The sequence below is a fragment of the Melospiza melodia genome, chromosome 3, assembly GCF_035770615.1.
Source record: "Melospiza melodia melodia isolate bMelMel2 chromosome 3, bMelMel2.pri, whole genome shotgun sequence".
NCBI classification, from domain to species: Eukaryota; Metazoa; Chordata; class Aves; order Passeriformes; family Passerellidae; genus Melospiza; species Melospiza melodia.
This window is the reverse complement of record NC_086196.1, coordinates 114,354,913-114,367,139: the sequence shown is the minus strand read 5'-3', so window position 1 is coordinate 114,367,139 and position 12,227 is coordinate 114,354,913. Positions and strand designations below refer to the sequence as shown.

Genomic DNA, 12,227 nt, shown 5'->3' with positions numbered 1-12,227 from the left:
TGATACTAAACACATTTTCAGATTCATGTTCCTTATTAAAATTGTGAGCTGTATTGATTTTTAGTTGAACAGCAACAGAGACATTTTAATATTAGGAAAGGCTGCTCTGAAGTTATTTTCACAGATCACAACTACTGTGACACAAACAGTGCACATATCTCTCATCTTTCTTTACAGCCTCAATTAGAAGAATCAGGATGTGTTACCCCACCTGCTTTTCTATTGGTTGAGCAATTCTCTGCCTCCATTTACAACGCCAAAAAGCATTTTTATTCATTGCTTTGGGGGGGTGTTATTTTTAAATATACATTCGTGACAAGCTCCCAAACAGTATTTATATTTTTCCTTCTAAAGAACCGTGTGTTTTTAAAACCAAAATACCTTAATGCATCTGCTTTTCAAGTTTCCATAACAAACTGAGCAGCTACAGCAATGTTTACTCTGATACAGCACACACAGAAACTTACCATTCTGAGCAATGTACAAAAAATAATGACTTTCCCATCCTAATGTCTACATTTTGTAAACCAGTCTTCAAAGGTAAATCTAATGTCAGCAATAAATAGAGTGGCTCCAATATTTCTCTGAGGAGTCACAGGGAAATAATGATCTTTGAGGCACTGTAAATAGTTTAAATTATTGGAAGGTCCTTGTAAGAAATGAAATACGAGGATTAAAAGAAAAAAAAAACAAGCTCAATTTCTCTATTGTGAAGTTAGGGCATTTGGAGGGAGCCCAAATTTTAAACGCAAATATTTAGAGAGAGAAATTATCGCTTCTGAGACAAGCAAATCATACACTTATTCCTGACTCTTATTGATTTAATGAACTGCTTGTTAATAGAACGCCGCTTGGAGAAACAAAGAACAGCCGTGGAAGAGTGAGTGTTCCTTACATTCCTGCAGTTTTAAAACCAACCTCTAAGTCTTCAGCAGGGAAAAGGCTGGAAATTTAATTGCAGCACATAGAAACCACCAGATTTAATAGAGCCACTTGTGCCATTTAACCACACCTGTTACTTGTGCTACAGCACTGCAGAAGCAGTTCAGGAATCTCCAGTAAATTGGTGTATTTGGCCTAAGAAGTTTTAGGTCTGAACTGGGTCTCAGAAAGTAGATTTCCTTTAATTTTGCCCCTGGCATGCTATTCATTATTAAACATTAAAGTTGTGTCAATTACTTACTTCCATAGTTGATTATTATCCTGGTTATTCTACCAGCTAATCAACGCTTCTCTAACACATGTCTAGCGGTGACTTTGAATTGATGTACAGAATATAATTATTTGTGCAAATTTCTTTTGTTTCTTGTTAACCACTAAATTGGTTAATTACTTTAATCCCCTCAACCCCTCAAAAACAATCTTGATTTACCAATTTATTTTTAATCAATATTAGGTTGAGCTTTGAAAGCTGACTGTTCAGCTAACGTAAGACACTGCAATGAGAGGAAAAAAAAAATTATATTTTCTACATGTCCTTTAAAGCAGAATGAAAACACCTTCATCTGAAACACTTTGGTAGCTTTATCAGATCCAAGGCTCTTCCTTTGAGGTGTAATTATTTTACCATTATTACAAGCAAGGCTTTTAACAGAACAGTCATTCCCTCTATTTAAGCAGTAAGTTTTATAATTTATTACAGCTCTTTGGTCATCAACTCGCTATACAAACAGTCGGTCACCAGTGACCAATTACATTAAGGTTAAGCAACATAACTTTAAATTAGAAATAAGCTAATGTATCTTCATCAAGAGCCTGCTGTGTTTTCAGTGCTGTTTATGAGATGATACTAAATGTGGATATGGAGCACGCTCACTGGGACCAATTCCTATCGGCCTGAAAATGGAAAAGTCTTGAGCCTGCTCAGGTCCAGAGCTAATTAATGGGATAACATCTGCTTTACGCATTCTGCTGGAGTAATTTCTATCAACTTCACTGGGAAGATGCATGGGAAACTATCAGAGAAATAAGTATCTATGCTGAACCATATTAATCTGTAGTGAGTCTGGAAATAGGAATTTCAATTCTCCTATTATGCTAGGGATGGGCAGAGGGGGAGGACGAGGGCACAGGGCTTGTTTCTCGGCTGATCCAATTTCTGTGTTTGTAACAGATTGAGTTCTGTTTGCATGCATACACTTGCACACACAGCAACTGCACGGGGCTGGCTTTGTCCCTGGGCTGGGGGGTTTTAAAGGACAATGCAGCAGCTGAAGATGACCACGCTGCTCATGCAACAACCAGCTTTATAAAGGGAGGTGCTTAAGTGGTTTTATTGCATTACTTAAAACCACAGCAGGAATCGCTAAAGAAAAAAATACACTACTGTAAAGCAGGCTGCAGAAGTGATAAGACACTTATTTCATTTTATCAGCCTGTGGACAAGGTGCAGGGGTGCAAAGAGCCAGGCACCAAATAAGTAAGACATGAAGGGAACACTGGTCACCACAAGAAAAACCCAAAACAAACAAACAAAAAACCAACAACAAACAAACAAAAAACCCACCAAAAAACCCACCAAAAAACAAACAAACAACCACCCAAACCTCCTACTGAAACCCCCTCGACTTCCAAATTCAGGCTCACTTTCACCTGAATTTCATCACTTTCTCCAAAATTCACTGGGCAATTTTAACTACAGCAAGGTGCTTAAAACTGCATTTTGCTTGTGAGTTTTTCCTGGTGAAGTCCTGTAGGGCAGAGAATCTGACTGCTGAAGAGAGACATTACATTTTTATGCATGTATGCTTTTTGTCTGTCTGTGCCTACAGATATGTAAAATGTATGAAATTAATGCCCTTTTAAAAATGTCTATACTGGAAACACATGTATATGTATATGTACAAAACATATTTATACCTAAAAATATCTACAAATATTCATGACTCTGTGTGAATGCTCAGAGAGAAAAAGCTAAAATAGAAACAGGTAAATGTCTGAGTGGCAAAACCAGAAAAAATCATAATGTTTTCTTTATATTATTATTATTGTCTAAGCTATGATTTATAGGTTTAATTCTTTCAAGCTAATGCATACAAATGAATTGCACAAAACAACAGAAAAGGAGGGAGGTCCTTACAATAAAAAAATTCCATCAATAGTGATTCACCTTTACCTAAGAGGTTATGAGTTCATGTGTCAATTCTATGGAATATTTCTGTAATTTGTTTGCCATTATGTACATTCTATGTATTTGTTTGCTACAAGGTATTGAAACATTCAGGCTATTGGGAATTAAATGCTTATTTGACTAACAACCCTTATTTGTAAATTAATAGCATAAAACAGAGTTTTCTAACGGCTGTCACTCACTTTTCTTTAAGGAGATACTATTGAGACAGGGTTCAAGGTATTCCAAAGAACTCCGACTTCCTGGGCTTCAGGGGGAAATACTACTGTTTACCTGACGTTTTTAACTCTCTTACATAATTGTGCAAATTACTGACATGAAGCAGCACCTGCTTTTGTCACATGCAAATGACAACTCCCAGCTCTTCAGGAAGGAGTGGTGGCTTTATTCTGAACTTGTGTGCAGGTGTCTGTGGGGAGGAGGGAGCTTTGTGAGCAAAGGAACTGGATTTAAAGACTCGCATATTGCAAAATTCCTCTGCGATCCATCACATTTGAGAGCAGAAAACGCATTTGATTTTTAATTTGCTTAAGCATGCAAGATGGCCCACTTCAGCAGCATTGCAATTTTCTGATTTGTGGGCAGGATTCACAGACAGCACACGGCTACTGTTCTTTTCCTTTCTCCTGGAACTGTGCCATGAGGCACCATGGTTGTAACAGGGGTGAATCCTCAATTCTGTTCATCTCTTCCCCCTCTCAAAGTTATTTGAACCCTTATTTTCCTTGAGGGGCTCATTCAGCTGTCCTAATATGTATACAGTGATAATATAGTCATACGCATAATAAAAAAGGAGCTTCAAAATTATAGTCAGCTTAGTAATAATGCTGTGCTGGAGTGATTGGCAACTGTTGATCCAATTATATAACTGGTTGCTTCTTAAAATTCAGGGATATGAGACTGATATATAATGTGCTGTAAAGTGTAAAAGAACTGGACAGGAAATAAGGCGGGTTGAATTTTTCCGTGCTTTGATCAAATTAGAACCAGGTTGATGAAAGGAAATGCCTTGGGTTCTCTGCTTGAAGTTTTGTGTTATACAAAAGGCTCTTGAAATGATCAATTTTGCACATGTCACTCAGTAAGTTTAGAGAGAACCAGTGCCTGTGCCTGCCAGGGAGTCTCTGCCACAGCTCCCTCCAAAGCCACCCCGTGCTGGACACGAGGTTTAACTGAGATACTCTGAAACAGAACCCAGGAGCCGAAGGAGGCACGATCACAAATCACAGCAATACCCCAAGTTTGCAGGTTTGTTTTTCAGGTTTCTGCTCAGCCCTTTGACTCAAGAAACACGGATCAGGAAAGACAGAAAAGGGTCATCTGGTGAATCCCTCAGAAATAAATGCAGGATTATCTTTGCTGCTGTTCTTTTAAGCATTTATCTGGCTAACTCACTAACTAGCTTTCATCCATTGTAACCCTCTGCCTGTCCCCTGCTTTTAAAACAGCCACTATTATTTATGAAGTGCTGTAGATGTGCAGTGAGAAGCACAGGGACTTTTTGCTCTTATTTTTCCTTGAGGACAACTTAAAAGGAGAGAAAAAAGCACCTATGAAAAGGCACCTTGCAGGTAAGGCTGTGGTTCTTCTGTTGCTTGGTCTGTCTCTGAAGAATGACTCCATAGTGGTTAGGCCTGTATGAGACACAACCTCTCTGGTACTTTTCTGGGATCAATCCCTCTGTACTATGTGCAGCTCAATGTAGCGATTTAAATCCCACCGTTTCAGTCTTAATGCATTAACTTTTCAGCACTCCTCAAACACATCCTGGAAATCTGCCTCCTCCTCGTAATTCTCATCCCCAAATCAGGAATTGTGGAAGATTTGAAGTGAGGCACCTGAGTCCAGTACACATCCACACCTCTGACAAAACTCCAGTATTGTGATTTATTAATAAATTCACTTGGGGGGGGGGAAGAGGAAAGTAGGGGAAAAAAGTATTACATTCCCAAGCCAGAGTGCAACAAAGTCCCTTGTGATACTCACTGCATCAGGGAAGAGGAGAGCTACTGAAGGAGCCACCGACATCAAAACCTGCTGAATTCCTGTTACTCCCAGGATAATACCTGCATGGAAACTCTTTTGTTTTGGCATAATTCCCTGTGCAAGGCACGCCTCCAGAAAGCAGGGCTTCCAGAAATAATATCCCAGGATGGGGAGCACCGAGGAGCCAGGGCAGTAACCTTCACCCAGGCCTTTCAATTCAGTTTTGTGTGAATTACAGCAAATTGCTGTGTGTGCTTGGGCTGGACGCAGAGCAGTTGAAAAGCTGCTCATTTCCCCACCAAAGCAGCTCTTTGGGAGTTGATTGGTGTTCCCCAGGAACTGAAACACGGCACAGCATTGGAAATGACAGAATAGCACAGTGCAATTTCACTAAGGATGCACAGGATGTTATAGGAATAATATTTTTCTGAGTTTCAAGACTGAAGTTAGAGAAGCTCTTTACAATTTGCATGTGAGGTGCTGCTCCACTCTAGTGGCAGACACTCCCCAGAGCCCAGGCTAATAAGCAATAATTGGTAATGGAGAATGGGACAGAATGGGAGCTCCTCCAGCCCAGGGCCCCCTGACCCACTGCAGCACTGGCTGTGGCTGCTCATCCCAGAGCTGTGGATGGAGCAGCACAGGACATTCCAGGGAATGGCACCAACCTGGCTTTGGAGTTTCACTCCTGGCAAACCACTACATCACAACAACTTACACTATGAAAACATCCAAACAGGGAAATGAACATACTTTAAATAATAGCTGATTTCAATTATTTTCCATAATTTTTCCCCCTTTTTGTTTTTGTTAGATCACACTTAATATGATTCCACGACACCGATGCTGGGGATGAAATTGAAAGCTATATTCTTCTAAATGTGTTCCCAACATTCCATTTTTTACAGAGCTGCCAGGGGCTATTCTGCATTCCCACAACGGCTACAAATGTAACATATTGTTTTGCAATAAAAATTAGCTATAAAAGTGTGAAAAACGCCAGAGATCCAAATGTGAGAAACAAGAGAAGGGGGTACGGCTTTTGCACACTTTTAGTGGACATTTTATTTATTTTTCAAATGGAGTAGACATATTTATAGCTACTGTATTTCAATTATCTCTAATTTCACACATTTTATGCAGATTCTAGGCATTTTAATTGCAAATGAGGACGGAACTTATTTTTAAAAGTGGAGCAACACAACATTTCAGATCTCAATTTTAATTCCAAATTTATCCACATCACTGTTAAAAACTTTTAAAACCTCATTTACACTGTGACTTAAAATTAGGTGCAATTTCAAACAAAAACAAAAGACCTCCATACCTATGAGTTAGAGCGCCAAAATCTCTCTCACACATTTTCATATCTTTTCTTTCTGAATTAAAATTTTTAGGTAGGAAAGTTTGGGAAGCTGAAATGACATTATTAATCGGTGACACATTATTTCAACAAGAGTCAGTAATTTAATAGTATTGTCCATAACTGATGAAAATTAATACATTACCCACCCTATTTTCTCTTTCTGTCTCTGTGCCTCCAGTAACCCAGGGCATGGGTTATTAGCTCAATCCCTGCTCAGCCGTCACTCAATGGGAAATTCTTCCAAGGGGATAAAACACAGCTCAGCCTTTGGCTGGATAAAAACTCCCAGTGTACACTAAAAGCATTAGTGACAAATGCTGCTCTTTTCCAAGTGGTATTCCCGGTAACTTACTCCTATGGAACCCTAATAAGCTAAATAAAATGTTTGTGACAAATTCCAAGCCACCTGAACCCGTGCTGGTCTGAAGCAGGGACAGTTTTCCAAAGGATCTTAGAGCTCCAAATTAACCTAACAGGTTTAAAATCACACATGTGCCTATAGAGCCTTGTAGGAAGGGAATCCACTGCTTGACTTCATACTAGCCAATGGAATAGATCTTTAGAAGTTCCAACTACTTACTGAAAGGCACAAAATAATTTTATTATAAATGGAAATTTACTGTCTGGAGCATGCGGAGTTTTTCTCTGCTTTCTTTCTATTTGGTAATTTATTTAAATGCATTCCAAAATGCATTCAGAAAATGAGACATAGCACTTTGGTTAAGACATCTGTATTTCAAACCAACATCTTCAGAACTGTGAGCAGCTCTGTTAATAGTCTTTTTATTTGATTAGGGTAATCTGCTGCTGTGCTGTGTTAATCTTTATCCACTACCTTTTAACTAATCAATATTTTAGGTTTATAGATTTGGAAGGTAGGCGATAATTTTGTAGATAAACTCTCTAGGCACTGCTGACATGGTATGGTTGCATATTTAATATCTTTACTGAGGATTCACAACTCCAGCAGTGTAAGAATCTGCCCAGGGTTAAAAAAAAAAAAAAAAAAAAGTTAAACCTTAAATTTTCAAAGCTGTACGCGGGGACTTGGCCACCTGCCTCCTATTAATGCCAATGAAAATTTAGAGGTAAGAAAAGCAATGTCTTTTCCCTCAGATCATTCCTGCTTTGAAAGGAACCAGAGAACAAGAGAGAGGAAATTAAAAGCAACTTCGTACCACAGGCCAACACCAGCCAGGCCTGGTGGTGAGGCAGGAACAGTACAGAGGCAAAACATTTGTTCACTAAATGAGTGAGCATCTCCACACATATCAAAAGATCCAGGTATGAAAAGTTCAGAAGGAAAAAAATTAGATTTTCTGGTTTTAAAATGTCATTAATATATATCTTTTTTTAATTTTGCTCAGCTGAAATTATCTGTTGCTTATGATATTAATTTTGCTGCAGATAAAATTAGTTGTCAGACCTCTGTTTATGGCCTAATTACCTTTTCTAAGGAAAAAAAAAAAAAGGGCAGGAGAAATAAAAGAAAGAACAATAAAATGCAGTAATCCACTTTCTATCAGGAGGGGTTCCTAGTGATGTGTTACCTGCATGGATCTACCAGAACCATGTACATGTTTCATACACATAAAAGCAGATTTACTTGGGCTGCTTTGCCCATCTGGGCAGTGCCAGCTTCTGCCTGCCCTCATTTCTGTGCCTGGGGACAGGCAGGACAGGCCAGATCACCCTCAATTATTTCTAGAGAACTGGGAATCTTGCAGTGATTTGAGACCTTTCTAATAAGAAGACAAGTCAGGAAATTTGTGGGCAACATCTTGAAAAAAAGCATTGTAAATTACGAATTTCTTCCCAAAATGTTTCTCCACTTTGCTTCCAGCTTTGGAAAAGGTAAATGGATTTTTCATTGGTTAGAAGTGGCTGCCAGGAATGCCACTGCAAAGCATTGTAAAGAAGACTTGTACGGACTAAACCTTGTGTTACAGATGTCAGAACCAGCACATTTTGTCATGTCTCAGCCTAATTCTTCACCAAGGAGCAGAATGACAAATACTGAATATTTCTTAATAGCTCTTCACATTATATGAAGCTCAAAATTGAAATTAATTTTTACAGCATTCCTGTTAATTGAGTTGGAGCCTCGATGCCACCTCAACTGCAGCTCAACCTGGCACAGCTTGGGGAGAGCACAGACAAAAGGTGAGCGAGCCTGACCTCAGACAGAGGCTGCCCTTTGAAGTGTTCTGAGCAGCATTGCCATGAGATCTGCCCAGCTGCATTTTGGAATATATTTGACAAACAAAAAAATTTGTATCTGTGTTCATTTCACAAGATATAAACGTCTCTTTCGTGGTAGGAGAAATCCTGCTCCCAGGAAGTGATCCTAATCTAATCTGACACTCGGTATTTGTAACCCTACTTCAGTGTCCCAGCCTATTTACAGTGTTTACATAAAACCCCCCGAAATCTCCACATTCCCTGAAAAGTCAATCCAGTACAAATATTGACTGGCTGTCAATTGAGCATTATTGACTTGCTCCAGGACTGTGCTTTATTGCCTTAACTGACGAAACTTGTTTTCTTTGCTAAACTTAATTTCTTTTGGGCCCCCTTTGGATGAAATGTCATTTATGAGCCTACTCCTCCTCCTCCCACAGCCATGGGGCCAGCTCTTCCACAGAGCTGGAGTGGTGGGACAGCCTCAAAGCTTTGCAGAGGGAAGGCAACAAACCCACTCTGTATTCTACAAAGAAGACCTGGCCCAACACCAGTCCTATCTCCTATAAATATTTTGTCCACACCAGCTCCAACACATTTTCCTCCTTTGCTTATACAGAGAAGTGTCTCCAGCAAGGCTGGAAAGGGGCTGTGAACCCTGCAAGCGAGGTCTGTGAAAAGCAAACTGATTACCAGGAGCTGAAATTCTCACTATGGCAGTCTATAACCTTCACTGGGAGCAGGTGGCAACGTTTTTTTTAAGGAATTCTGAAATTCTAAAAGCTAAAAACCTTGGATGTCTTGCATCTCTTTATCAGGAATAGTACAAATCAGCTTGTCCAGAAGGCAAAGTTCATGAAACACACACACTCATCATGTTTTGAACACCCAAGAAAAGATTATTTATCATTTCATTTTTTTTAAATCTGTGGTCTCCAGATACAGCAAAACAGAAACCAAAAATAGCAACTTTCACAACATTCCCTGATTCTGCAACAAATTCCATCAACCATTCTAAGTTCTGATCCCCAGGTCAAGTGAGACTGACAATAAATCTTAGGAAGGATTTGATATCGTTAAGCTGCAAAACCCAAAAATCCATTACAAAAGATTTATCAGAACGTATAAAGAACGAACCCAAAACGTTTCAGTCAGCGTGGGGAAGGACAAAAGGGTGCCATGGCAGCCAGGGGAGGAAGGGGAGATCCCAAATGACCAAAGCCAGTTACAAAGCAAGTATTTCTCTCTGATCTCACAACAACATTTAGGAAGGAATCTGCCCAAAAATGCAGTTACCACAGACATGGGGCTTTGCTTGTAAAGGAATGTACCAGAGCAGGCACTTACAGTTTGCAGAGCTCCATCTGCTTCTCCACACAGGGCCACTCCTTGAGCCCTGCTCAGCTTCAGGGCAGGATTTGGTGCCATGATCTGCTCTTTCCTCTGTTGTCATGAGCTGCCTGGAGAGAGGGGCAAGGAGAGGGAAAAACAGGGATGTGTCACATTGCTACAGCTTCATTTGATATTCTTTATAACTTTTCATGTCTGGCTCAGGTGGAGAGACAGTCCAGTTCTTTTTTCAGACCATCCCTTTAGCAACTGAACAAAGCCATGACAGTTTTGCTCTCAGTTTGCCAACCACACAAGCAAGTTTGCTCCTGCCTAGTTTATTTTTTAATTTTATTTTAGCCCATTTTTTTCTACAAGGCTTCCCTTCTTTTTAAATGAAAGGCTTCTTCTGAACACTTGACAAATGGAAGAATCCACCCTATAACACCAGCTATGCCAAGAATGCACCGGCTCTCTGTGAAAATACTTTGGCTGTCTTGAACGAGGTTAAATGTTAACATTTTCATTAGTCTGTAAGTTTTGGGGGTGGGTTGGCATAAAAATAAAAAACAAACAAACAGGAAACCCTGGCTATGACAAATTTTACTTTTTTGAATTAAATGTGGCTGATAGGATTTTTAACAATTTTTTCTTTTATCTTTCAAATCCTGCAAATGAATTCAAGGTGTGTAAGCCAGTTTAGTTAAGAACCTGCATGCACAGAATTATAGCAGAGTCAGGAAACTCCTGCAATCAAGGCTCCAAGGGACCCCAGATGTATTTAAGCCAACCACAGTCACACCATTAGCATGAAGTGCAAAAAGTGCCAAAACAAGACAAAAACACTGACAGCCCATATGTTTAAAAGCTTGGGTTTTGCTGTTGCTCAAAATCCTTCCCTCCCCACATACCTGTACATAATAATAATCATAATCACCATCATCATAAAAAATAAGCCCTCAAGATCAAACAGTCAGGGGTATCTTAAGAGAAAAGAAGACGACAGGCTTAGGAAACCAAATCCTTGTAATAAATAATATATGATGAGTTAAGGAGATGAACTGACAAAGTGGTGCACCTCTAATCTCTGCCCTGCAAGAGAGGGAAGAGCTGAATCACTTGCACAACATTTTTCTTTGAGCATGGTCACGGGTTGCTCCTCCACTCCAGTTTCTCAGTGAATATCATGCTCTACTCATTTCCCAGCCTAAGCTACATGTCAGCAGCAGAGCCAGTTTTCACCTGCAATTTTACAGTATCAGAATAAAATTTTGGAGCATTCTCTTATTAATATGCAATTATTTGAGGGCAGGTTTGACTTGGAGATGAGAGAGTCAAGCCAGTGAAGTCCCGCTGGACACCAAGGGCCACCTCACTCAGGACTCCCAGCTATCCTTTATTCCAAACTTCAAATGACACCTCCACCTAAACAGCAATTTTAAATAACAAACTACACCACGCAAAGAAAAAAAAAAAAAAAATCCTGCAGCGTGGCCAAGATGCCAGGCACATAAAGAAAATTAACTGGCCCATATTTCTGAGCAATAAAATCAATGTCACCTTTTTATACCTTCAGCCCCCTTGTCTAATGTCCCTCAGCAGATTCCTGCCAGTGCTGTGCAGCCATTCCAGGCAAGGCAGGGGTAAAACCCTGTGAGCAAGGACTTCCCACCTTCCACCAGTCCCATCCTTCTCTACTGACCACAGCCCTTCAGTTTTTCCTCTCTCAGCTTCCTCACCTGGGAAAAAAGCATCACTAAAACATTCAGGACCTAAAAGCACAGGAGTTTTTCTAAAAAATATACACCTTCCAAGCAATAATTGTGTGTGACACATCACACAAGAATTTGTTTCAATAGTCTAAGAAAGAATTTCAATGTTAAAGACAAGGAGGAAAAAAAGAAATAAAGGAAGACCAAAATAGTGCTTAATCAGTGATAAAGCAGTAGATTTCAAGTTGCAAATTATTTATTTTTTACTTTATTATTATTTTTGACTTTTTTTTAGTATTGCAGAGATTTTACAACTATGTAACAATCCCCAGAAGCAACTGTGCCCACAATTATGTGTAAATGGAGCTGTTACTGGTCAGCAGCTCAGAGGACCACAGTGACACAGCTGAGACTCATAATCCAAGTCAAACACACACAAGTAGGAGCACTAAGAAAGTGTAAGAAGAGTATTAAGGGATTAAGAAAATTCTAGAAAAAAGCCATGTCAGTGGCAAATACAAGT

The 12,227-nt window shown here is 39.5% G+C and overlaps 1 long non-coding RNA gene across 1 annotated transcript in view; it reads right to left on the bottom strand.

The window, feature by feature from the left end:
- LOC134416302 (uncharacterized) overlaps positions 1-10,119 on the bottom strand; it is a 137,688-nt gene extending 127,569 nt beyond the window's left edge. Inside the window, exon 1 of the long non-coding RNA XR_010027224.1 lies at positions 10,011-10,119. This is a non-coding gene — a long non-coding RNA (uncharacterized LOC134416302). The remainder of the gene's footprint in view (positions 1-10,010) is intronic.
- Positions 10,120-12,227: the final 2,108 nt, after the last annotated feature.